The sequence below is a fragment of the Tympanuchus pallidicinctus genome, unplaced genomic scaffold (genome assembly GCF_026119805.1).
Source record: "Tympanuchus pallidicinctus isolate F22 unplaced genomic scaffold, pur_lepc_1.0 scaffold27, whole genome shotgun sequence".
NCBI classification, from domain to species: Eukaryota; Metazoa; Chordata; class Aves; order Galliformes; family Phasianidae; genus Tympanuchus; species Tympanuchus pallidicinctus.
This window is the reverse complement of record NW_026294744.1, coordinates 3,465,732-3,491,913: the sequence shown is the minus strand read 5'-3', so window position 1 is coordinate 3,491,913 and position 26,182 is coordinate 3,465,732. Positions and strand designations below refer to the sequence as shown.

The 26,182-nt window shown below is 39.4% G+C and overlaps 1 long non-coding RNA gene across 7 annotated transcripts in view; it reads left to right on the top strand.

The window, feature by feature from the left end:
- The window catches only part of LOC128084443 (uncharacterized), a 119,494-nt gene that overhangs the window by 23,381 nt on the left and 69,931 nt on the right, over positions 1 to 26,182 (top strand). For 4 of the 7 annotated variants that reach the window (XR_008208545.1, XR_008208544.1, XR_008208543.1 and 1 more), the window contains exons 5-6: positions 528 to 725; positions 19,821 to 19,986. This is a non-coding gene — a long non-coding RNA (uncharacterized LOC128084443). Of the gene's footprint in view, positions 1 to 2; positions 135 to 527; positions 726 to 19,820; positions 19,987 to 26,182 lie in introns of those variants that run through there. The other 3 variants (XR_008208548.1, XR_008208546.1, XR_008208549.1) reach the window with 2 other exon arrangements.

Genomic DNA, 26,182 nt, shown 5'->3' with positions numbered 1-26,182 from the left:
GCCTTCCCTCCTCGCAGGCCTGCGTGCACTTGCGGGGCCGCCGGCTCGCCGCCCGCCCGCCCGCCCTTCCCGCGGTCGCCGAGCCGCGAGGCGGAGACGCCGCCGCCCGAGGTCGGTCTGCAGCCCGCTCAGGGGTAAGCCGAGCCCCGGCAAGCGGGGACCGCAACTTGGGGAAAGAAAGTGCGCGGGCATCGCGCCTCGGCGGGGCTGCCGGCAGCGTGGCGAGGTCGAAGCCCGCTTCCCTCCCTCTCTCTCTCCCTCCCGTAGGGCTGGCCGAGAGGGACGCGGTGCGGCGATACTTGCCACCGCCGGCGGGTTTTAGGTTGGACTCTCCCTGCCCAGCGAGGCGGCCCCTCCCTTCGCCAGGCTGGCGAGAAGCAGCGGGCTTCGTTTTCTTAGCAGACAAAGGTCGATCACAGCTTTTATTTCTGAATGCAAATCTCCAGGACTTGTGCCAGTCTTGCCTTCATTGATTGCAGAATAGCTGCTGGCTTCAATGGCAATCCCCTCCCTTATTTCTTAAACAGAAAGAAGCTCAAGAAAAGAAACCGACAAAGTTGGGCGGTGCAAGTTTTTATATCTATTTAATATTTCGACGTGTCCCAGGCGTTATTAGACATCGGCGTGCAGAGCAGTCACGATGCGCCTGGGAGCGAGTCCATGGGGTTTTGTGCCATTTGTACGCCTGGGCAACACCATACCCGTCCTGAACTCATATTTTTGAGGTAACTGTGAGATAATCTTCAGTAATTGTATCACATTAGTTATGCGTCCCAGTTCTTTTAGCGATGTAGATTTGGGCATAAGTATTTCTAGGGTTCATATTTAATTTTTCTGGTAGCTGGGGTTGTTGAGGATTGCTTTATAATTGCCATTTGTATCATCTCTTCTTACAATGATTTTTTTGATAGCCTGTAAAGGTCCGTAAGTGCTCTAAGTGTATTTTCTATTTTATCTTCTACATACACGCGCAGGTACGTGCTCGCGCTCGGTCCCACTCTTTCACTTGCTCTTTGGGGGTTGATGAAGAAATTTACTTAAGTGTATTACTTAAATATTAGACTAATGCCATTTATAGCTAAGTCTAAGTAGCATGCAGTTATGGATGTTCTGTGTTAGGCATTATTTGGCAGAGGGTTACAGATTTATAATTACTCTGAAATTGCCTAACCTGTAACACTTTCTGTGCTTTATACAGCCAAGTGCACATGCAAGCTAAAGTATCTGGAAATTAAGGAGCCTCTTCATGATACCTAGTCCTTCCATATGTATTTGTATAACAAAATGCTTTTTTCTATGCTGAAGAAACCTGGATGCTCATGTAAAATATTTGAATATTTTCATTTAATTTGATTTATTTATTTAAATTCATGGATACAAGAAAGCAAATCCAAATTCTTTTTCTTTTTTCTTTTTTCTTTTTTCTTTTTTTTTTTCCTTTGCAAAATAAATAGAAAATACTCAGTGGCTTGCACAGCACCAGTTTTAAATTCAGGCCATTGTCAGTACTGTATCAAAACCATCTCCTTATTGACACTGCATTTGAGCTGTTTTATGGTAACGTAAACTGAAAAAATAACTTGTAACTTCAAGCAGTAAAGTAGTATTTATTGGCCGATCAAACTCAAAGTAAGCAGAGACTGTTTTGGTGAACTGTGCAGATTAAGAAAGGAATTCGGGAACGTATGGCTCAGTGATAGCTCAGCTACAATTAATTTCTTCCAAGTACTTTTCAGAGGCATGTAGTAGCTGCCCAGGGCAGTGCAGATAAAATATTAACTCATATTTTGATCTTGTAGTAGTTGTTTTAAAATTGCAAACTCCTAAACAATCTTCTCTGTGGAATTTCAGAGCACTCCATTATATTGCCCCCAGTGATGCTGTTTATCTATAGAGGGTTTTTCTCATAGGTTGTCCCACTTGCTGGGGCTGTCTTGTTGCCGAATAGTAGCACTTAAAGGAATATAAAATTGCTTCTGGTGTGTGAGTTCATTATTCTGTGGTGGCTTGCTAGAAATGATCACTGTGGAAGTGAAAGAGGCAGAACTGACTTACTGCTGGTTTGTTTCACGGTGAGGATTCTTCAACTGCGCTGAATGTGGACGTAGCAGTGCATAAAGATCACGTGCATGCTAATTGGAGAAGAGGGATTAAAATCTGTTGATTAGATTGGGTTTTAAATTCAAAATTATTTTAGTCTAGAACATGAAATAATTGCTGATAGAAATGTTCCGCTCCTCAAATGAATGCCTTCAGGAATTATGCACGTGAGCTAAGGCATTTACATTTGAAAGCATTTTGTGTCCAACTGCCAAATAGTTTCCTCAAAAATACTTGGTGTATGGAATGAAAAATTGAAAGCATAGGCAATATTTTTCTTCATGAAAATATTTTTTTTTCATAACTGACTAGGATGAATTTTTAGCATATTTTCAGATAATAATTTAGTGGAACATAGTGAAAATAATCTAAGGTGCTCTGTTAAAAGAAGAAACTGCTTTTGCTCCAGACTGTCTTTCTCCCTTATTCCGAGTGGATTTTTATCTTCCAGAAAGAGATGTACGGTGTTGCTGGTAAATGAAGGTCATGTTCTTGGGCTCCCGGCTCTCCTGAGCGAAGCCTTGGCTTTCACCAGGTGGTGCTAGGGCAGGGAGTGCAGGAGAGATATCTGCTAGGCCCGTGAGCGCAATGCAGGGCTGCACAGAGCTCTGCTACGTGGAGGGGAGAGGGCAGCGTGCATGGAGTGAGCACAGCCCATGGTGTTTTACACGTAGATGGATTGTGATGTGTGGAGATGCTAAATTGGATGTGTGGCATTCTTATCCAGGCTAAACTTTTGGAAATAAATTGGAATTTTGCCCGGGTGAAGACTGCAAGGTTTGGATCGGGCTACGGGAGGTTTTATTGTGGGCGAATGGGAGCGGAAAAGGAGGAGGTGGAGTGGAGAAAGGGTAAGAGAATGGTAAAGGAGTTCACGCTTTCAGATGTAGGTGCAGCCCTGAGTTGTTTTCATCGAAGCTAGGCAGTAACGTCAGGCTGGCTTCTGTTTTGTATGGGTGCATTGGTACAGTACTGCTTTTCCCCACATCTGCCAAGTATTCACAGTCATTTTGTAACTGTGAGGGAGAAATACAAAGGAGGAATGGAAGGAAGGCCTTGTTGCAACCAGGTTTTTCCTGGAGTTTTTTTTTGGGGGTCGCGTGTATAATTCACGTCCCCGAAGCATTCTGGCAGCCACTTGCAGGCAGGTGGGCTCCCTGTGGCCAGGCCCAGCTCCACACGAAGTGTGCTCCTGGCAGATCGGGGCCTTCACCTGTCTCTGGCTTGTGGCCTCCTCACATGGTGCTGCAGTGCAGGCAGGCCTGTCGTCGTGATGCCTTCCTTCCAGAACATGGAAATGCGCACTAATTAGGCATTTTGCCTGCTAACTGCATCAGTTGCTCTCAGCTTGAAACAGGTGCAGGTAATCAACACTCCCTCCTCCTCCCCCCGCCATGGTGGTGATGGTGGGGGGACGTGCATCTATAACAAAGCAATTCTGTGATGCAGATTTAATTTTGATTTATACGGCCTCGACTGGATTGAAAATACAGTAATTGTAGGAATACGATGATTGCATGTCTTTGTTTCTTAAGACGTACTGTAAAGCATGTTTCTTCACAGCCGTGTGTGTGTTCATATAGCATGTGTTGTCTCGCACAGTGCTTTTGGTTTTTGCAGGGATACATATTCATGTATTCAGCATGCTTGCAGCTAGCTAGACTTATGATTGCAACCAGAAGACAAAAAGTTGAAATGGCTGTAGCCAGCACAATAGGCATTCACGAGGAGAGTGATCCCAGTAGATATAAAATGGCGGGGCAGATTTTTTCAAGCGCATGTGCACTTCTGCAAGTCCTTAGTTTGTACTGCTGTAAACTGTACTGACTGTGTAAATCTGCACTTGTGCATTTAACTCTGTGCCCGGGCTGCAACAGAGAGAACGTGTTTAAGTTTGATGGGTTTCTAGATCCATCCCTCTCTATCCAGATATTCATTAACGTCTGCACATTTTGTGGAAGTCACTGCTGAATCTTGACTTTGACTTAACACTAGCAAGCAAGTCACTTTGTGTTTTTTTTCCTAAGAATGCTACAAAAATTTTTCCACAGCTATCCCTGCACTTACACGGAATGTTTTTAAATCTCCTAGTGATCCTAATATTGTCATGTTTTCAGAAAATCTGTTGTCTTCAAAATCAGACATAATTCACTTTATGATGCATGTTTTGTAGGCATATATGCAGGATACAATGCCCAGAATCAGCCACTTTGCAGCCTTTTAAAAACATATACCATCAAATGTAAGCTCTCATCATTTTGAGTTGCCCTTTGTAAAAACAGCCATGTTTTAGCAGAAAATTAGTGTTACCAGTTGTTCAGTGATTGCACGCTCTTCTTTCCTGCAAGCATTTGAAATGTGCTGTGCCATACCTCTAGAAACAAAAGGTCTGATCCAGAAGCCTCGGTCCATCTGAGCAGTGGGGTTTTTCTTCATTTACTTCAAATGGGGTTTGAATTAAGCCTATATACGTAATAGTTTGCAGTAAAGACTTGACTATTGCAGCGGTTTTCAGGATCGTCCACAAAACTTTTTCAGAACTCTTGCAACTAACATCCAGCAGCAGTACTCCGAAATGCAAATAGAAGCACTGATCATGATTATTTTATAAAAAGGAGAGAGAGCAGGGAGGCAGTGAGCCTCCAAAGAGCTTCTTCTCACTGAGAACAGCAAATGAGTTTTGTATGAATAAAAAAGTGAGTGTTGCTTGCCTACTAGCTACATAGTTGATGCATTGCCTTCTGCATTCTTTATTTAAATTAGGGAAGGTGTTTTTTTTTGTTGTTGTTTTTGTTTTTTTGGTGGTGGTATTTGTTGTTTTTTTTTCTTTTTGAAGGAGTCCATAGATTTCTGGTAGCATACATACGTATATGTACAAGTTTGTATTTAGTTCAGCTGTCATGCCCTGCTGTTACCAGCTGAGGAGAGCACTTAGCTCCTGTCCAGTGTCTCTGGAGTTTCGTAGTGACTGTCTCTTCTCAAACTTGTTAAAACACAAATAGGTTAAATTGAGAGTAAATTGCTTAGGATGCTGATAGAAAATTTTGCAAAGGGAAGGAAGATGAGCTAAGGAAAAATAAAATTATTATAATAACCAATTTGACTTTATTAAATATTAATTAGGTCATAATATTCTATAGCCCCAGATTAATTATGTCTGCATTGCTGACTGATATTTTATAACCTTTTAAATCTGATGTACGCTCTGCATGTTGCCCATTTATTCAGATACCTGCATACAGATATGTTTACAGTAGCATTCACTTGGCTTCTGAAATTCTTTTGTCAATGTAAATGGGCATTTCCAGAAGAAGAATGCGTCTTCAATTTTAATAACAAAAGAGGTCACGTGCTTTTGTAACTGCAGACAAATATTTTTAGAATGCCAAACTGGGGAAAAAAATAAAATGAATTCTTTAAAAGGGGCCTTGTTTTCCTTATTGTCTTTATTTTTTCCTTGTCTTAGATAATTTCCAAAATAAAAAAAGACACTGAACCCAATTGATATCGAGCTCTAGAAAACAAGAAGCAGCACCATTTTGTCTGTCAATTTTAATGCTGGCAAGGGGGGGGGGCAGGCGGTGACACTTGAGTAGTTTAGAAAAAGACACGGTAGTGATTTTGTGATTTACAGTCGTGGCAGGCCAGAATGCTTCGCATCTAAGTTAATTCATCAGAGAGGGATGTTGGCTGGGGGTTTTTGTAGAGGTGATGCACTTAATGCAACTTGTATCAAAAATCAGCATTATATTTTTCTAATAGGCTGCTCACAGTCACGAGCATTACAGAGTTGCAGTAGGCTGGGTGATAGAAGGGACTTTGTTCTGTCTGGATGATGAAAATATGAATGCTTCTGTGGCTTTATCCACAAGATGCAATAAGTGTAGAATTACAAATATTTCTAGTATTTTAGATAGACAGTTACTTGATTCAGTTCAGGAAAAGCACGGAGCTTTGACATAGGCTTTTAAATGCATTAGAAGCCTTTTCAGTATTAGTCTTGCTTTTTGTTGCAATTCAGTATGCAAAAGGATAGGAAAGCTGTGTGACTGCATCAAAGAGATTTTGTTCACTGTATTTGTTTTGCTTCTCATCCTCAAACAACTCCAGTGTATTTACTTGTACATCTGTATGTTCAAAAAGCATTATTTTGAAAAGATTTTACTCTTTGACAAGATAACTGTATTTTTCCTTTTTCCTTTTTATATTTATTTTTCTAGGTTTTTTCTTTTTTTTTTTTTTTTTAAAGGGAGTCCTCATGATTACTTTTATTAATTTTGGCACGTGAGATTTATTGTCTAATTTGTCTATAGGAAACTAAATAGTCTGTCCAGTACTGAGTCAGTGGAAAGTCTCCCACAGATATCAGAGCATTTAGGATTGTACTCTTAAAGCGAAGTAACGCTAATTTAAAAACCTGATGCAGGAAGCTTGAACTTGAATGACTCTTAAAGTACATTTAAAGAACGCTCAGTTCTGTGTGACCTTACAGACTTAATGCAGTTTGCTTTTTTGCCTTCTTTCTTTGTCTAGTTTAAACTGAGGAGTATCAAAATCTTACTTTCCTATTTTAAGGGGCACAGCATTGGTATTCTCCCTACTCCAGCATGCATTTATGAATTTCAAGATGCTTAGGAAGGAATTGATTGTGTTATCTCAAAATGGATGGAAACTCCATAAGAGAGGGGCCCAAGGGGCATGCACATAGAAGTTCTGCTGTTAGAGGATCATCGTGGGTTTTGTTTTAGTTTTTAATGCAGTATGAAATGCATGGTTTCTCTGTTGCTTGGATGTAAGAATAAACCATTTACATTTTTAAATCTACTTTTATTAGTAACCAGTTTTTAAATAATTTTCCAACTCAGTCTGTTATGAAGATAGTTACCAGTTTTTTAATGGAAGGTTATACATTTCTCATTCTCTAATTATTATAGAAGGAGGAATTAACATGATCACATGGAAATTTTGTTTCTTAACTGGAGATTTACGTTGATGGATTGAAGGTTTAAGGTGCAGATTTACATTTAAATTACATATTACATAACATTTACATTTTAAATGATACTAAAACAATTATTTCTACTGTCTCCTTGGTGCCTTTTGAATATCTCTGTAAAATTATTTCATTTAAAATATAACCCGCTCCACAGTATATGTATGTTTCACCTGTGAAACTCGTGTTTTTGTATGGACACAATCCTACTTGGTGTAGCTAAAACTGAAGTTGAATTTATGGTATTCAGGTGTACGTATTTAAGATGTTAGTTACTACTTGTTTAGAGTGGCAGTTCCTTCTGTATGATACAGAATGCTCTCAGGGGGTCACATTTGACAGGATAAAAATGATCTCTTTTGTGAGTTTGTATTTTCCTTCAAAATACTTCCAGGAGTCAAAACGTGGTGTGGCTGAAGGCAAGCAGAAAAGGAATAGCACTTGGCTGCAGCTACAGCCAGTAGGGAGCAAGGTGGTCTAGAGTTTTTTTCTGAGTCCAGGTAAAGGGCTGATGTTGGAGAGAAAAGTTGAAAGTTGTATGAAAAGCAGGCCAATACAGAATTCAAGTGAGCACAGAAGTTGATCTACTTTATCTCACCAGGGATTTAAAAAGAAAAACAGCTTTAACATCACGAAGAGTCCACCTCTGGCAATTGGTTTTAACAAATTACAAGGAACTTAATGGGAACATAATTATCTTCCCAAAATGTATACATCTTTTACAGTTGATTGGGTATGGCTGCCTTACACCTAAATGAAGTTCTGGGTTGTACACAGAAGCACAGTTCCATTATTGTCAAAATAATTGCTGTAAGCCTTTTAACTTTTGTTCCCCACTGAGCCGAATATGTTAAAGGGCGCTCACACGTGTGGTGCTGCTCCAAAATTCACAGGGAGAAGAGTCTGAGGCAGTGAGCATCACGTCCTTGAATTTCCTAGCTTCATATGTCATCCGCATGTTCCTCCTGAAACACCATCTAACCCAAACATTAATTAAAGGTACAGGAATAATGAATAGACAGTCTCACAGTTCTATGTGCTAAGAGAAGAAGGTGAAAAACTACTTTGTCAGTGCACTTGCAAGCTTTGTTAAAGCTCTGTACAAGTATTTTTCAGAAATGTTTATAATGAAGCTTTCCCAGACAATCAGTGGCTACTCTTCTTATTACTGCCTGGTTGGTATTACTTTCTAATGGCAATTTGAAAAAGGAAAGCCATTCTTTGTGTGGTGAATTTTGCCTCTCTTCAGGTAAGTGGTTCAAGGCCAATGTGAAGCTGAAGTCCCACTGAGAATGCTTCTGATAGTACCCAGCTTCTCTCTGTCCTTTCCGGTTTACTGCTTCTGGAGTAGCTTCTGGAATAAAGGGGGGCAGAAAGAGTAATTTTGTATCACTGGTTTCAATGGGATTAACTCTTTATGATCAACAGAAGCTGCACACCGAAAAGTCTGTCAAGTTTCTCTCCTATACTTTTAATATAATATCATTTGATTTGTAAAATATGTATCTTATATATGCTACTGTCCTGAAACCAGGCCTCCATAAGTTATATGTGAGTTGTATTGCCCTGGTGTGGAAGAATGGTAAGAAGCTGAGAGGTACTTTCACATTCAGCCTTGGGTGCAGCACTGGGAGCCGCCTCAAGTTTCCTCCTCCTCTGGCAGAGCACCTTCTGCTTGAAGGCAGGAGGTAACTTGGATGTTGGGCATGAGATTTCTTTTGAGAGGAACAGCTGAGATCTGAATAAACAGGCAGAAGAGGGAAGAGTTGTGTACTGTTTCGCAAGGCAGTGCTTATGGAATCTGAGGGGTTAAATACTGCTTTGCACAAGGCTGCATCTTGTGTCTTGGTCTGTGCTGCAGCTGCTGTTCCAGTCCTCCACTTCCTTTGAGTGGAGGCTTTTGCTTGGAGCTGTAGGAGGAGGCTCCGCTGCCTCCCACAGTTCGGTGCGAGAGTGGAAGGTTATGTGCTGCAGTTGCTTACTTGCTGTGGTGTTTCTTTCATTTGCCCCCACCTTTCACGTCAGTCACTCTGTTTTATCTGTTCAGAATTAATAGGAGAGGTTGCAACAGAGGCAGCATCTGTGTGGAAATAGCCCACATCCAAGTCCCTGTCTGATCAGGGTAGCTCACAGCAAGGTGCAGTGAAATTGCCTGCCTTACAGTTTAGGATTCTGCTGTATGAGTAATTAAAGTCTAGTATGTCTTAAAATAGTATGGGAAAATTAATTAGGTCATTGACTTTAAGAAAAAAAAAAAAAAAAAAAGGCGGGAAACCAATAACTACAGAATATCAAACAAGGACCACGGAAACAAAAACTTACAGATCATAATGCTTTGTGTGCTCCCTGCAGAATAGCAAACTGAGAGGGAACTTTTGAAAAAATAATGGCACTCAAATGGTTTAGATTTTTTTGTTTGCTTTTTTTTTCTCTAAGAATACTGCTATCTTGATCCTGTTGCCTGAATGCAGTTGAATTTCGGTTTTATTCAAGCATGCCTAGTTTTGCAGTATTAGCATTATGTAGCAGGGTACAGTCAGCTCAAGTGTGAACAGGCTTTCTCAGCTGTCCTGCCTGCAGATTTCACTGTCATCAAGGTGCTACTACACAGAGCATGCCCTGGGTGTGCCGGCCGTGTGCAATGTTGGGAAGCTAGCAACGAGACCACAAGAGGGGAGCCATGCTTGTTCCACCACGTGGGCAGCTTCAAGCCAGCCTGAGTGGTGCTGCTTCCATCGCTGCAGAAGACCAGCTCTAGTTTCATTAGGACTGTAAAAATGCTTTTTTTCCTCTTACATTTCTGATTTGTGTGTATGTGACAATTAAATTCTGTAGTGTGCTTGCACAGGACTTCGGCATCCACTGGTAGTCTAGTAGAGTTCATAAACAAATTATCACCACGTTTTCCATACTGTATGGCTTCTTTGTCCTTTCTGTCTCCTACCACTGCTTATCCTCTTCGCTTATCTGCAGCTAGTGAGGATTGTGTGAAAAATAGCGCTTTAAACCAGAAATGAAAATACAGGAGGCCTATAGCCAGAGTTTTCTGAAGTGTTCTGTAGTAATCCTCAGCAAGTGCTCCACTTCATTCATACTGTTTGCGTGAAATTTCCAGGCTGTTTGTTTTGGGGGGGTTTTATTACTTTTTCTTTCTTCACTCTTTACGTCAGTTTATAGATCTGGTCTTCCCAAAAGTCCTGGAAGGCAAGAGTATTACGGCTGCTGTAACTGTTCTGGCTTGTGCATCTTGTCTGCAGCCCATGCCTGCCGTTGCCTGGCGCTCGGAAAGAAGTCAGAATTAGAAGTTTTCCTTCCCTTCAGTTAGATGTACAGCATGATCAAAATGGTGAGCAAGTTTCACCATGCTGAAGCAAAGACCAGAGAACTCGCCATATCACAGACCATCTAACATGTTTTGAATGCACTTTTTGGGAAACAGAGATGCTGATTGCTTCCGGAGCTCATTGTCAGAGATAAAGGGTTCTGCAAATACGTTAGAAATCTTAGCTAGGAAGAAAGTGAACAGTAAAGCAGTGTTTCAGTCAGTGCTCCATGCTAAGTCAATTGCTTATTTTGATACTTATTCTAGGAGGTGACAATTTTTCTATTGGTGTTTTACTGAAGCACAATGTTCAAATAGCAAGTCAGCATCAAAAAAGATTTTGTTGTTTTGTTAGCTTTCATTTCGTGTTTGTTGTAAGAAGCCTTTCCAAATGTAAAAACACAGGAATTTCTACAGGAGATATTTCAGTTTTACCTCACAATCAGGACAGGGTTCGTCTTTGGCAGAGGCCTTGCACAGTACAAAAATGTGTTTGAATAGAAGTCAGTTTTTATTTTGAGTGTATATTTTTTGATTCAGTTGCTATTATTTCTTATTCTTACTGTCAGTGTACAGCTGGAGATAATGCAGTGGCTTAGACAGATTTCTTTGTGGTGTGTGTTACAGCATCCCCTCAGATATCTGGGCACTGAAGATGCAAAAACCATGAAGATGCTGGAAACTTTTTTGAAAGAGGAAAAAAATTCAGGAAGCCTTGATAAAATGTGTATTTCAGTGATTTACGAGTAGGTATTTCATTTTGTCTACCAATTAGGTTGGATTTTTTCTTTTTAGAAAGTAATGAAGTATCATTTTGACTTCATATTTGACAAAACAGAAGTCCTAAGTTCGTGTATCCCACGTAGTTTCATTTTTCAACAGTATTTTGTGTTTGTGTATCATATTTTTAATTTAAATATTGATGTTAAAATTAATTACTCTTGTAAATTATTCTTCTAAAAGGTGAAGAAAAAGAATTGTTGAGGGACATAAAGTAAAAGATGTCACTGTGTCTGTGGTGAAGAGAGAAGCCCAATAACTCCTGTAAATTGCAGCATCAGACCCTAAGCAGCTGTCTCTCCAGTAGCACTGCATTGGGACAAACGTTGCTTGAGCTGTAGTTTTTACCAGGCTTCTGTTGTGTCAGAAGGTGAGAGAGCCTTCCATGAATAACCTTGATTGATTGTATTGCATTGTGATTCAGGGTTGGGTTATTTCTTGGGGGGATGGGGGATTTACTACAGAAGTCAGTATGGTTTGTTTTTTGTATTACATCTGAAATAGCATGCAGTGCTGTACCATTAAGTATACCTTTATTTAATTTTTTCTCATCTGTGGCACAGTCTCTTCTAAAGAGTTCAAGCTTTAGATTAAAATGTAGTTCTCAGGCAGAAAGAAACTGCAGTAAAAGTAGTTGTACTACTAGTTCATCCTATGATTAATAGCAAGAGTTGCTTAGAAGTTAGTCTTTGATTTCCTCTGTTTAATTGTAGCCCTAAGTGAAATGGGTTTTTGATTTATAGAAAATGCAAAATTGGGTACAGAAAGTTTTAAATTACAGTAACAGTAAAAAATTTCCCACAATAATCATCCCATATTGTTTCAATTCAAAAGAGCTAAGGCTTGATTTGTGTGGGAAAGAACCCATTGCAGCAAAGTTCCACATTTGAATGTGGGGAGAGGGGAGGATCAATTACCCTACTTTGAGGATCCAAAAATATGCCTGATCTTCATGATGTAGTACTTTATCTTATATTCCCTCTCTGGAAGGGTGCATGCTGAATAATTGCTGTAGAACAACTATTTTCTTATGCAGCTGCTATGTACAATTACGTCAAAAATTTGTGTTAGGGCATAGAAGAGCAATGGGGGAAAACGGGGGCTTTTGGAAAACTGAGGGCTTCCAGTCACAACTGAAAACGAATCATTATTTCTTGGGCAATATATGCATTGTACTAAGTGGTTGAGTGTACTATTAAAACTTTAATCACAGTCATTTTAATAACGGTAGTTTAATTCCTAAACTACTTTTTGGAAGTTCTGCACGGCTGATCTTGCTTTTGCTTCATCGTGTTTATGTTGACATTTTCTTTCATTAGACCACAATCACTGTGCATGTTTACAGCACTAATCCTACATGTTGAAATTCTAGATAGTTGAAATATATTCAGTATCTTTGAAGCCACTGTGGGGGAAATAACTTAGCTTTAGCAGAGTGAGACCAAATTCTTTATTTACTGAGATAAATGCTGAGAAATGCTATTCCAACTCATGGAGGTTTACGTCTGTGTTCCTGAGAAATTGGTTCTTTTTTTTTTTTTTTTTTTGGTACCAAAATATATTTAAAATCATTTTGAAAATAATAACGTGGTTGTTATTAGCTTAAATTGATGAATTTTTTTAAAAACAACTTGGAACATGCTGAATTTATAGTTTAAATATAAAATGCTGTTTCTCTTCCATTTGATTTGGTGTGACAAAAATTTAAAATTTAACCACAAGTTGTAGTATAGATCCATTTGTAAGTGTCTCAAAATTGTACTGTGCTTCTTCAGTAATATACTGGAGTAGCATTTTAACATCAGGTACACTCTGCTTTTTTTTTTTTTTTTTTTCTGTAGTCTGACAGTTTAATCAAGATACAAATTTAGAAACAAATCAGCACTGTCTTTTATATAGTGCCTCTAAATCCATGGTAATTGGTACCAGACCTTTGTAAAAGAAAAGGATTGCTCTTTCATGCTACCAGTACCAGTGGATGTTGCTCCACAGCTGCATCATATAAGAAGAGAATCTTCTTCTAAGTGAGGTTGTAAGATTAATTAAAGGATCCCCACATGCATGTTTCTGTAATGTACCTTTCACAAAGTATGAGGTGGTTGGAAAATTCCCTTGAATTTGGTGTGCTAGCCTACCATAAATAGAGCCATATGTTCTGCACACTTTAACACTTACCTTTTGATAACACCAAACAGTTTTAAATCAGCTTTCTTGACTTTGTAGTTTTGAAACACTAAAAAACAAAACAAGAAAACCCTAAGTGTGTACGTAATAAAATCAGAACAGGGAGGCTAGCACAAAAGTGCTGCTGGTGCATTTGGAGTATACTGATGTAAAGTAGATAATTCAGCAGATAGTAGACTCCGTACGAAGGCCTATTTTGACTGGCTTGGTTAAGTCAGAATGCACATTGCAGTGTGGGCTGCAGCGCTGTTTGCATCCCTGCTCTCTCTGTGCTTTCAGCCTTCCTGCTTGAAGCATATACAAGCTATAGAGTGAGGCTCACGCTCTGGCAGCACAGATGGAGTATTCTGTCATTAGGACTGTTTGTTGCCTGTTGGAACACACAGCATATTTCTACCGTGGCATCAACAGTTTCTACGAACTGAGGTCAAAATAAACAGGTTGCATTGGATGCAGGAACAGTCTGGGAAACAACTTAAAATTTCCTGTTTAGACATAAGCGTATTCCTAGATACGTAAAGGCACTTTTCTAGCAAGGTTTTGCTGGTGTATACAGATTAGCATAGATTAGCAAGAGTACTGTTGGGAAATTTTCCGTGAATGTTGACAAAATTGACCTTATTTTAAATAAATGAGCAATAACTTTGCAATATTTTTCCTAGCAAGTATGCGTAGTATTTCAGTTAAGTGAAAATGATGTCATTAGCATACGTTTAAAAATTACATATTTTAGTTGGCCTTTTCTGCATACGTGGATGTCAGTAATTGCACCAGCATGCACGGTCCCTTTGATGTCGATAGGCTGCTTTACAGGAGCAAAGCCGTGGTGCTGACAGACAAGCCGTGGCAGACCTTGAAGTGGTTTAAGTTGTTTCTGTCCCAAAGTCTCCGCTCCGCCCTTTGCTATAGATTAGTGCTTCCTCAGCAGAATTTGCAGCTGGGAGTGTGTGCCCACACCTTAGCTACCTCATTGCAAAACCCCAGGTTCTGCTCAAATCGTGTAAAATTCATGGCTTTATGCTAAGCTGTGGGAATATGCTTAGGTCTCCGGGCTCAATCAGCAAGCAGAGAGTCGTAATCTCCAGCAGCTAGGAGGAGCAACTGCTGGGAAAGTGACATAGATGTGTGACAGCAAGATCCACCACAGTGTGAATGTTCGTGCCCTTTCTTAGATGTGTAGGGGTTTAAAGGATCACTCCTTGCACAGCCTCAAATTCCAGGTGGAGCCCTAGCCCTGGAGAGATGAGCGATGTTTTAGCAGGGGATATCACTGAAACCATTGCTTAATTTGCAGTGTTTAAAAAGCTGGTACATTTTTTACATAGCAGGACAAATACTTGTGATGATTTTGACATACATGGGGAAGTAAATAGCTTTTGCTTTCTGTCAGAATTGGCTGCAGATACTTAGAAAGATTTATTCATATTTGCCTAATCAATATTCCTTTATATTTGATGTAACTCTCTCTTCCCTCTTTACTGAATAGCAAGAAGATGCATGCACAGTGTGTCCCTAGAAGCTGGAAGCAGTTTCTTCTTGGTGAGAGGGTTAAGTGTAACTCAAAGTTTCAGTTGTCATAAAGATAAAAAGGTTATATTTTTCCTTTTTGGAAGTGAAACATTATCATCTGTACAGCATGCACAGAAGCAAATAGTTAATATGAGTACATGGTGTGACTACAGTTAAAAAAAAAAAAAAAAAAAAGCTCACAAGAGCATTAAGAAAACTTGTAAGATTGACCTGGAAAGATGTATTTGTTCTTTTAAAGAAAGAGTAAATAAGAAAGCCACCTCAGATTCTTCATTCCTACCGGTCTACTGCTATGTCATTCTGACTTCTGTTATTGAGGGTTCTGTGGTCCATGTTACAGCCATTGTAATATTATCCCTTCTTACCTTCAGTATATTTCTTTTGCCAAACTGGAAGGGAGAGAACTCTTCTGGAAAACTTTTTATGGGCTGATGTTTGTGCCTTAGTCTGTTTTTTCTTTGTTCCTGTTGTTCTGCTCCATGTACCCTTTTCCCCCTATATTTTTTTTGTCTTTACAATGACAGATCATCCCACTCCACTTTCACCTGCTCCCAGACAGGCATTGGACTCTTGCTGACGGAGAGTGCAGCTGGGAGCACTGCCTGTCTCCTGCTCTTCTGAATTTTGCTTTTGGAGCTCACCACAGATGTTTTGGACCTCATACATAATGAAACTTTTTTTCTCTTCTGAGGCAGGCTTCCATATGTGTAAGAGGCACACAGTCTGGCACGCTTAGACTTGTGTCTTTTCTACTTGTTCTAAATAAGCCTTGGGAGACTTTTTTGCCATCGTCTGGGACTTCTTAATAGCTTGCAGAGCTCAATAGTATCTTGGTGCCAGAAGTAGAAACCTGTTTTTTTTCCTTAGGGAATGTTATATACACTAAGAGAATGAAGCTAAGGTATTGCTAGGCAAAAGAAAAGAAACGAAGCTAAAGCACTCCAGGAATCGATGAAAACCTCTTACTTTAGGAAGATGGTCTTCTAATAAAAGTACAATAGGTATGTTCTGACTGGGTTTACAGGTACCTTGGGGTGGCCAGCTATGACTTTATTTCTTACTAGGAGTGTTTGGATTTTTTTTAATGAGTTTCACTCTGCAATGTGTTTAGAGTTCAGTAATAAACTCTGTACCGAAATGTACCCAGTACTTTATGTAAGAGCTAATCAGCAGCATTTTCAAATATCAGGCAGTAGACATTCTAGGTACCTTCATACATTGCATTTTTAGTCTCCATGTTACAGTAGGCATAAAAACAGGTACTTTTGTGGAGATCTGTTTCAGTGGTCTTGCTGTTCATGTATTCTGATTTTCTGTTGCGTATGAAAGCTGCCTGCCGCACAACAGAATGCTTTGGGAGCTGATGATGTATAATGCATACAAGGAAAAAAAACAATGGAAGTATATTTATACCAGTAGCTTCAGCAGCTGATTTGGCTCCCCACAAAAAAGAATATGTTGGGGCCGTATGAGGTTATATTTCTTGAAGAGAGAAGGGAAAAATGTCTTGAACTGAATTGGGTTCTGATGAGGAAAAATATTTTACTGGTATGTTGCTCCTTCTCTATTTTGCATGTTGCTAGTGTAGTAGGTTTACTTACTAGATAGCAACAATGAATCAAAAGTACTTCAAAAATACTTGAAAAATGAATCAAATGTACTTTGGGATTCAAGTGCCTGAAAGAATAGTTCTCTCTCAGAAAAAGAAGTGCTGGTGTCAGATGAGACACTCTTGGGTGTCAGAGCTGGGGCTCTAAGGAGTGGGTAGAGCAGCTGAAGTCTTTCCAGTAGAGATTAACTCCAGAAAAGATGCGGGAAGGCAGTGGCGATTGACAAGACAAAATGTGATCATAGGATCCTTTGAGCTGCATAGATCAGGAGGCCTCTTACTTGGTCCTCCTGCCCTGAGCAAGGTCTTCTGAGAGGTCTGTCTAGATAGGTCAGGGTTTCTTCCAGTTAGGCTTTTAATGCCTCTGAGCATGGAAGCTGGCAAAGCCTCTCCAGATTCCATTGCTTGACCAATTTCACAGTACAAAAGTTCTTCCCTGTTTTCAGCCTGAACTTGTCATATTTCAGCTTACTGTTGTGTGTTGTCTTCCCATCACACACCACTGTGAGCAGCCTGGCTCTGATTTCTTGGTAACCTCTCTCAGGGCTGGAGAAGCTGCTGTTGCCAAGCTCAGTCTCCTCAGCCTCTTCTCACAGGGCTGATGCTTCAGCTCCTCAGTTATCATGGAGGTTTTCCTCCTACATCTGTCTGTGTTGCTGCAGGGCTCAGCAAGCTGAGGAGTGATGGGAGGCCTGGCTGTGATTATTGGGGCTGTCATATGTAGGTCCAGTGTAAGGTTGGTGCTGCAAGAGCGTGCGTGATGCTACTCTCTCACCAAGCTTGCCTGAAGTGTGTAGACAGTTCTGCTGGCCTTCAACTGGAAGCACTGACAGGAGCTGACTCTGTTGCCTGGCCTGGTCTTGGCTTTCGTAGTAGGTTCCTGTATTGATGGTGTGGCATTACTGATTTCAGGAAATAATTTAGGGAAATCTTAACTTGGATTCAAAAATTAGGACATAGTTTGAATGATGTAAGATGTTAAAATGCTGTGGAGTTTCTTTTAGTTTTCTGTGTGGTTTTTGAGTGGCTGAGATGCATGCTTTAAGCATTTAGCCATAAGAGTGAGGGGGTGTGTATGTATATGTATATAAATATATATTTAGTCTTAAGAATCATTAGTTGTCTTTCAACTGCACAACTGCAGGAAGTAGGTCTTTAAGAACGACACCAAATGTCATGAAATTTGTGATGTCATAATCAAATTAAGCCACATTAGCAAGATCAAGGTCTATTGCTTTTTTGCATAGTTCAAACTTCTGTAAAGTAAATACCCGTATGATGAGGGTGTTGGTTTTTCTTTTATATGAGGAAGCATGTTTGTCAAGTTCTAAAATTGTAGTTGCTTGGCACAGCTGTTAAGGTGTTGAGCAGAGGAGCATATACATTAATACTCTGAAATACACACTTGGAAGTAGGCATTGAGATGAATCACCCTGCCATGATATAAATTGCTTGGCAAATAAAGCAGCATCTAGTTTCTGCAGAAAGTATGGTTTTGTAGTCTGCATAGATACAGTTAAATTTAATATTTTACGTATTGCATGTAAGTTAAATGTGAAAATATATTCTATTTATAAAATGTAAATCAGTTTTTATTTACACGTCTATCTGTCCAAGACAAGCATTCTTTGAAGTAAATCTCACTCTGTAATAACTTCTGAAGATTGAATTCTTAGATTTTTCAAACCTTGCAGTTGTCAACTCGTGTGTGAGTGGGGCAGCATGCATTCCTGTCTCTGCAAGGTTTGAATCACCAAGATGCTGCAGATGAGAATGATTCTCCTCCAGTATGCTGAGTTCAGCCTCGCATCTGCAGGATGGGTTTTTACCAAGATGGCAGCTTTGTAGAGGTCTTTCTGTTGTTAAAAAGCACAGCCAGACTTCAGCCATCAATTAGTCTTACCTGGAGCTAGATTCAAACTTGCGATGTTGATTTCATCTCTGGCTTCCTGAACACTGTCTTGTGTCCTTAGGAAATCTGCAATCTGAATTAACAGGCTGCACAATTACAGAGTGAGGCACTGGCACTCTCTATGCTGAAAAACAACTCCTGTAAGAAATAATCCACAGCATGTTTCAGAAATGGTTATGTTACACCTATGTGTGTGTATATGCACTCATGTGTGTATATATATATATATATGTATACACATACTTCTGAACATATGTTATGTTATTTTACAGGCTACGTGACTTGTAAGTCAAAAAGCAGGTGTCTGTCCTTTTCACATTGCTGAAATGCACGGGGTGTACAGTTCAAAACAATACTGCCATCCTGCTTTACAATGCAGATAACTTCTTTTCTTTTATAGTTTGCTTCACTGTATAGAGAGCAGTTTGTAATATATGTGCAGGCTCCTTGATCTGTTGCTTTTTCCACAGTGGTGCAGGGCAGTTCCCTGACAAAAGCTGTCATTCTGTGCAGCACAATCACGAAGCTAATGGATTGAGAAATATCTAGCAGTGTTGCAATAAATGGCACAGAGAAAGAATAAAATCTTTGTACAAGCAGCTGATTGAGAATTGCCGCCCTTGCACAGTTAAAATGTGTTCACTAAAGAATGTCTTGTGCTTTCCTGCCTACTCTCTGATACAGGACCCAGTTTTTAAAAGTGGATGTTTCTGTAAATCTTTTATTCTTTGACTTTTACTTGTGTACGAGGGCTGCTCTGAAAGTAATGCCTCCTCTTTTATTCTGTCGGTCCACAGCGTCGAAGGTGAATGTTAGTGTTATGGCACTAGAGGTTGAACCTTCCCACAAACATTTCATTGTATTTTGTTGCCGTGTGACAGATGGCAGCAGAGGGGCAGTCTGACAAAATGATTTCTGACATGGAAGTGTGCGTGAAGCAAAGGTGTGTCGTTGAATTCCTCCATGTGGAAGAAATGGCACCCACTGACAGTCATTGATGCTTGCTTGGATGTTTATGGATGTGAGCACAGTGGGTCATTTCCACTGGTGCTGATTTTTACGCCCATGGCATGCAAGATCTTGTTTATCACTGGCGAAAATGCTTAGCTAATCATGGTGGCTATGTTGGAAAGTACTGTTTTATAGCTGAGAACTTGCTGTGTCAAATACTTCATCTCTGTTGATGTTTCCATGGAAATAAATAGGAGTTATTACTTTTGGAGCAGCCTATGTACTTAATTCTGTGTGTATCTGAGATCTAAATGCAGTGTTCAGATATCTTTTTTATGGCTAACACAAAAGACAGGAAAAAGACAGCTCTCATATATGGTTTCTGCTTCACTTGATGTATGTTTCTGTGATTCTTCATGGCAAATTTTTTTTTTTTCAGTGTCTCAGCCTGGATGTAGCCCAGATGTGTGAAATACACAGCAGCAGAATTTGAGTTTTCAAGTGAAATAGCTTTTCTTTGTCTGAATCATTCTTCAAAATGCAAGATTAGAAGTTTCCTACCACGTCATCTTCAAGACTCACAGAAAATTCTCCTGCAACTTGTGGTAAGATGAAAAAATAACAAGACAACTGAGTTGCAAAGTAGAAGTTTAAAGGAAATGTGAAGGTATAGTTCTAGGTCAGGAAAGAAGATAGTGTTTGTGAATTGACCTCTGTGCTGAAATGTTTTTCAGAGCAATTCCATGTAAGAAATTTTCTATGCCTTATTTCTTCATGTAAAGAAAACTGGAACAGCAGTAAGCCCACATTAATTACCAGGACTACGTATTGCAATAAATATTGTTCAATAAATATTCAAAAATGAAAATATACATTGGCTTTTCTATTTCTGATAGTGTATTTCCAAACAAGGAAGTATATAGTGTTCAGTATGAGTTAGGACAGCATAAGTCATTAACTAATACAGTAAATTTTGGCTTGCTTCATTCCTAAGAAATAGCTGAATTTTTTGTACTTCCAGATTTTCTACTGCTGTATGATATAGACATGTCATCAGAATACTTTCTCTTTGACTGTAATATAGAGTACTTTCCAAAGGGTAGCAGTACTTTCTTATATTATTCTTTTTTCTCCTGCTTCTCTTTCAAGTCATATATATAATTAAAATTTATAGAGTGACTTAGGTTGGAGGAGACCTTAAAGATCATCTAGTTCCATATTCCCTGCTGTGGGCAGGGTTGGCAGCCATTAGATCAGGCTGCCCAGTGCCCCATCCAGCCTGGCTTTGAATGCCTCCAGAAATGGGGCATCCACAGCTTCTCTGGGCAGACTGTGCTAGCAGCAAAGCAATATTCACGCTAAAGACCTGGTTCTTTAAGTGTGTACAGTTCTTATTATTGCATTTACATTCACAGTGGTATAAAATGCTTCCTATAATAAATAATGGAATGCTCACTTTATAACCTTAGGAATTTGGCCAGGGCATCCAAACAACTTATTTTTCAATTGTTTGTAGTCAGACAAGTTTATAATTAAGACAGCAGTGGGCATAAACATTCTTGCAGCCTTTGCATCTCTTCTTTCTTGCTGACATCAAAGGGAATATTTGTGGTAGGAAAGCACTGCAGTTGGTAATAAGTATTTGTGGGATAGTCGATAGTGCCTGGATTCCTTTTTTAAAAAATAAAGCTCTGGTTTTCCCCTATCGTTTGCAATGTCTGCAATGAAGGCAAAACATGCATGCTTTGTTGTTGTTGTTGTTATCATTCCAAACAATGTAGATAATATTATATCTGTACCCTTATATCACGTGCTGGGCACGCCCCAGATCAACAGAGACACTAAGGAAATGGTGCAGATACTTACTAACCATTACATCAGTGTCTGATTTCTAGAAATGTCTAGTATAAACTGCTTTTATGATTCCATTGCCCTGACCTGTAGGCTGTATGGTCCAACTATATTATATATTGATATAATATTATATCATATATTATATCAAGAACAAAATGAAACTGGAAGTGAACAGGAATCCTGATGTACTTTGTATAGCATAAGAAATATATATGGCTGATCATATGGGTGCATGCACATGTATATATAAATATATACTGTTTAGGATTTACTGTGTCTGAGGACGAAGCCGTATGTATGTGACAGACCTTGTAACTTCATGAGTTGTGCATTTTTTTGTGTCAGTCCTGACACAGATGAGCTCCACAGAGATACCAGTCCTGGAGGGACCTTGCTGTGTGAGAAGGAGGGTTGCCAGCTAATGCAGTTTCTCTAAGTGCCATTTCAGTCTATGATTTGATTCCCAACGCTGCTTAGGTTTAAAGCACTGTGTCTGTGTTGTCTTTGAAGATCATGCATTTCTACAGAAACTAGGGATGTCTTTGGAGTGTGCATCTCTACTGGAAAGGCACTGAGGGGCCAGATTTCAAGGCTTGAAAATAATTGGATGGAGTAGTAACTTCCTTGTTGGAATGTTACCAGTTTGATAGTTTCCATCTTTGATTTCTGTCTTGAATTATGTGACAGCGATGTTGAAACAACTGAGATTCGTGTCCCCCTATATTTCACGCAGAATTTAAAATGTAAATAATTCACCTTAATAATATGATTATAAAAAAAATAGGAAAACTAGACCAGTTAAGAGGTTCATTGTTGTTACTGAGAAAATAGGTATTTATGCTATCTGTAATGTATGTAAGTCTAGCAATACGTTTATCTCCTGAGAACTAAGCCTCAGAATGAACTGCAAGATCAGAAACGAAACTGCAGTCTCCAGCATGGTGCGTTTATAACAGTGATCTAATCCAAGGGCTCTAATGGCATGATGTCTTGTTAAGGTTAAAGTCTTTGCAAGTTAATGTTCGTTCTCTGTGAAAGAAATGCTGCTAATACTAAGTCAAAGTAGTGCCCAATGATATTGCCACGAGTAATTAAAATAAGTATGCAGACAAACTGTGATTGTGACAACAAATGCTAACCTGTTAGGCAGTAGAATAGTACTTTCTTGCAGTGGTTGTTTTGCATCACAGCCACCTTGGCGGTAATCTAAATTCATTCTGAAAATTGCTGTACCTTCTGTTGACAGTCTGACATTCAGCACTCTTGCTATTTTCTCATTGTTTTGGTTTTCAATTTATTCGGAATGCAGCTCAGAAGTCTTTCAATAAGTAAACTTACTTCAAGTACACTTACTCTGGATACTTTAGGGGGGGAGAAATTGTTCTCTGTGCTTCAGGTTTCCTTGATAGATGAGGTTCACTGACAGCAGCACTGCTCATGCTGCATTGCTCCAGGTAAAAATAGTAAGTGGTGTCAGTCAGCCTGGTCTTGTCTTACCTGTTGCAAAGTGAGGAGTGAGACATTTTGAGAAGAGATGCAAATGCAGATTCAAATTAAGTTGACTTTTTATTAAGTTGACTTATTTTTCAGTTTCTGGCCCAGGGAGCAAGAGCTACTTTAGATGCTCAAACCAGCAAAGGGTAAAGGCTGCTGCCTGAAATAAATCCAGCAACTGTCCTCAGTATGTAGCTATTTTTCCTGTATGTTATGCCAAAAGAAAGACCTGTAACAAAAAGTGGCTGAGCTATAGCTATCTTCAATAATAATAATAATAATAATAATAATAATAATAATAAATAATTTGAAGATTTGAGAGACAGAAGGAGCTTGCAAGGAGTAGAGTAAGAAGGTAGTTAAATTCACTGGGTAACTTGGAGAGAAGTAAAAAGGCTGCAAAGTAAAAGTTCAATTAAAATACTTTGAAGTATTTTGGTAGCTGTTATATTCTTGCTTTTATTTTCCATAAATCTTAGAATTTTACAGATTATCAAACAGAATACCATGTATTTTCAGTCTCTTGGTAACTTCAGTACTTCCAATAATTTGTTTCTATTAGTACTTAATGAAAGTGAATTATTAAACAATGATTAGCATAATATATAATATGAGTTATCATCACTGGAAGCTACATAGCTACCTAAAGAGGAACCTGAGACAGATAAAAATAAAATGTGTATAGTTGCTATATTTAAAACACTAGGTGTTATCTCCATGTAGGAAGTGAGGTGCTTTTTCCCACCTGTCTCATAAAACTGTTCTAGATGATTAAATAGGAACTACAGCTTTGTTCCCATTTACAAATTGGTGCCTAGCATTGATGCATGCTTCAGACTGTGTGGCTCATAAGAACCTCCCAAAAGAGGTTCATTGTTTTTCTTTAGTTTTGACCTTTAATAAGGTCAAAGGTAAGCTCTCCTCAGGTGGCCTGAGAAGGGGGATAATGTGGGTCTGCTTTTAAGAAACTAACTTCAGGGCTCTGAGATCTAGACGCGGGATATTCAGGATATGCTTCATGTATGTATTTTTAATGAATTCCCTTTTAGTGGGTGGGAATTGCTTCTGTTATGTCAAGACTCTGGAACACACAACATCAATGAAAAGTGAATGTTAGGGCATGTTATTTCTGATGTAAATGTGGAACTACTGTGGTAATAGGTGCACAGGTGGCTCTGAGTTCATAGATTCATGCGGTCTCTACTACTCTGACTTCAAATGCAGATTATGGAATAAAAGAAGGCACGATGTGTCTTTTCCCATTTTTAGATATGGCTTAGCAGCTAGAAATAAAATTCATCAGTGCCACACATGGAAGAGTTTCACAAACTGCAAGTAAGTCTGCTGTGATGGTCGACATAATCAGAAAGTACAGCTATAAAACTGGTTTTGTATAGCCTGGGATTGGGGAACTTCCTCTCTTTTCTGCTTTTTTTTTTTTTAATTTCACTTTTTTTGAGGTAAACATTATTGGATGATTAAACTGTGCCCACAAAACTGACATTCAGAAAACTGCCCCGAATAAACAGTTTTGTTTATAAATAAAAGCGTGAAGGATTAAGCACTTCTATGTTTGTTACATTTAATTGTGCCAACTGTTTGATGTATTATTCTGAAGCTCTAGAATAAGGTACTGACATAAGTTGTTTTCAGTATTCACTGGATTTAAAAGTCTTGCTGTTTGCATTCTGCCATTAAATGGCTGGCATCCCAACAGTTGTGACAAATGCGTATGTTGGCAAGGAATAAAAAGTGGTGGCACCTCTGAAGTTTTACAGGAGGTGTGCTGCCCAGGGATAGTAGATGGTTTGAGCTGTTACTAATGCTGTTCTGTTGTCTGTGCTGTAGCTAATTTCTGAAACAAAGAAATACTGGTCGTGCATTCTACTTGGTAGTCAGAACTGCTGCATTTACTTTTCTTTGAGTGTTTTCTGACACTGGGATTCTTGTGTACCCAATGCTTTTGTTGTTTTGATAATGAAAGAAGTCTGACTAGGAGCTCTCTCAGCCTTTTAACTGCAGTAGGGACTACTTGAAAAAGCGTGACCCTCCTAAAATTCTTTCCCTCAAGAGGAAATGTCTGATTTTTAGTTTGTCTTTGATCCCATCTCATCAATGTAATTTTATTCCTTCAGACAATTGAGCCTGCAGTTCATTATAGCGCAAGACCGGAACCCTTCTATTATCGTATTTTTAGCTACAATTATTTTGAGCTTTCAAATTGCATTTGCAAAAGGAAAGGCCTGCATCAATCCCAGATCTTAGCCTTTAAATTTGGCTCTCAGTTACTCTTCTAGGAGAGGCAGTGGAGGATACAATCCAGAACGCAGTTCTGCGAATACAACAGTTACATGTGAGCTGTCCTTTGGTATTGTGGCTTGGTGAATTTATTGAAATAGCCACTAGTGAATATAGTGGATAGTGAAATTAAGCATGCAGTAACCTCTCAAAACAGTTTCCATTCTTACATCTTTGTTTGCAGCATTTTCAGTTATTCTCTAAAGAGCATCAGTGTTTTTGCTTCTTGGAAATGTAGCATTGTTGCTGACCTGAGAATACTGCATTTGTTGTCCTGTGTCCCTTCTTGTGGGGGCTGTTAATTCTTATACGTTTGGAAGTGCATGGTGTTAGGAGATGCTAATGGCCACTTCCAGGTGTGAAATTGGAGTCCAGGAGAGATGAGGCAGTGCCCCACAGACACACCCTTGGCGGTGACTCAGCAGAGCAGCTCTGCAGGAGGGGGAATTGAGGTGTTAGGCACCTGTGGAGCACCTCAGCACGGCAGGAGGGACAGATTTCAGTATCTTCCCTGAGCAGAACTTCTGACTATTTTTCAGTGCTTACAGCCTTGATTAAAACATAATCTTTCTGTTTATGGAGCTGAGAAGCTCTTAGAGGCATGAATTAATGGGGAGATGGGTTGCTTGCTGCAGAATTGAGAAGCTGTGCTGCTGCAGAACAGAAAATTGTTCTGCTAGGTGATTTGTTAGGTGCAAGCAATGCTTCCAGAAATCGACAAGCGAAGGTGTATACCTTTAATTGGGACCAACTGTCACTTTTTTTTTTTTTTAACACTGTTAGAGAATATTGTAGTTTTCTTTAATACGGTAACAGCAAATGTGGGAATAGAGACATAATACTTAGGGACAAGAGAGGTGAGGGAGACTTCAGAAGATTGGAGGTGTTTGCCACACTTGTCAGAGCAACAGAGTTACGTACTTAGCATACTCTGTGTGGAAAGATGGTTAGTATCAGACAGACTGAGAGAGACCAACAGAGAGAAAAATCTGATTATCCGCACCTAGAGATGGGCACATTAGACCCCCCTGCAAGGAACTGGACCACTGGAAATATTAGATTTGCAGGCCATGAAGATTTCATGTATATATAAAGAATTATTGTTGCATGTGATACTGGCAATGGGAATAAAAGTGGCAAAATGAAGATACAGCT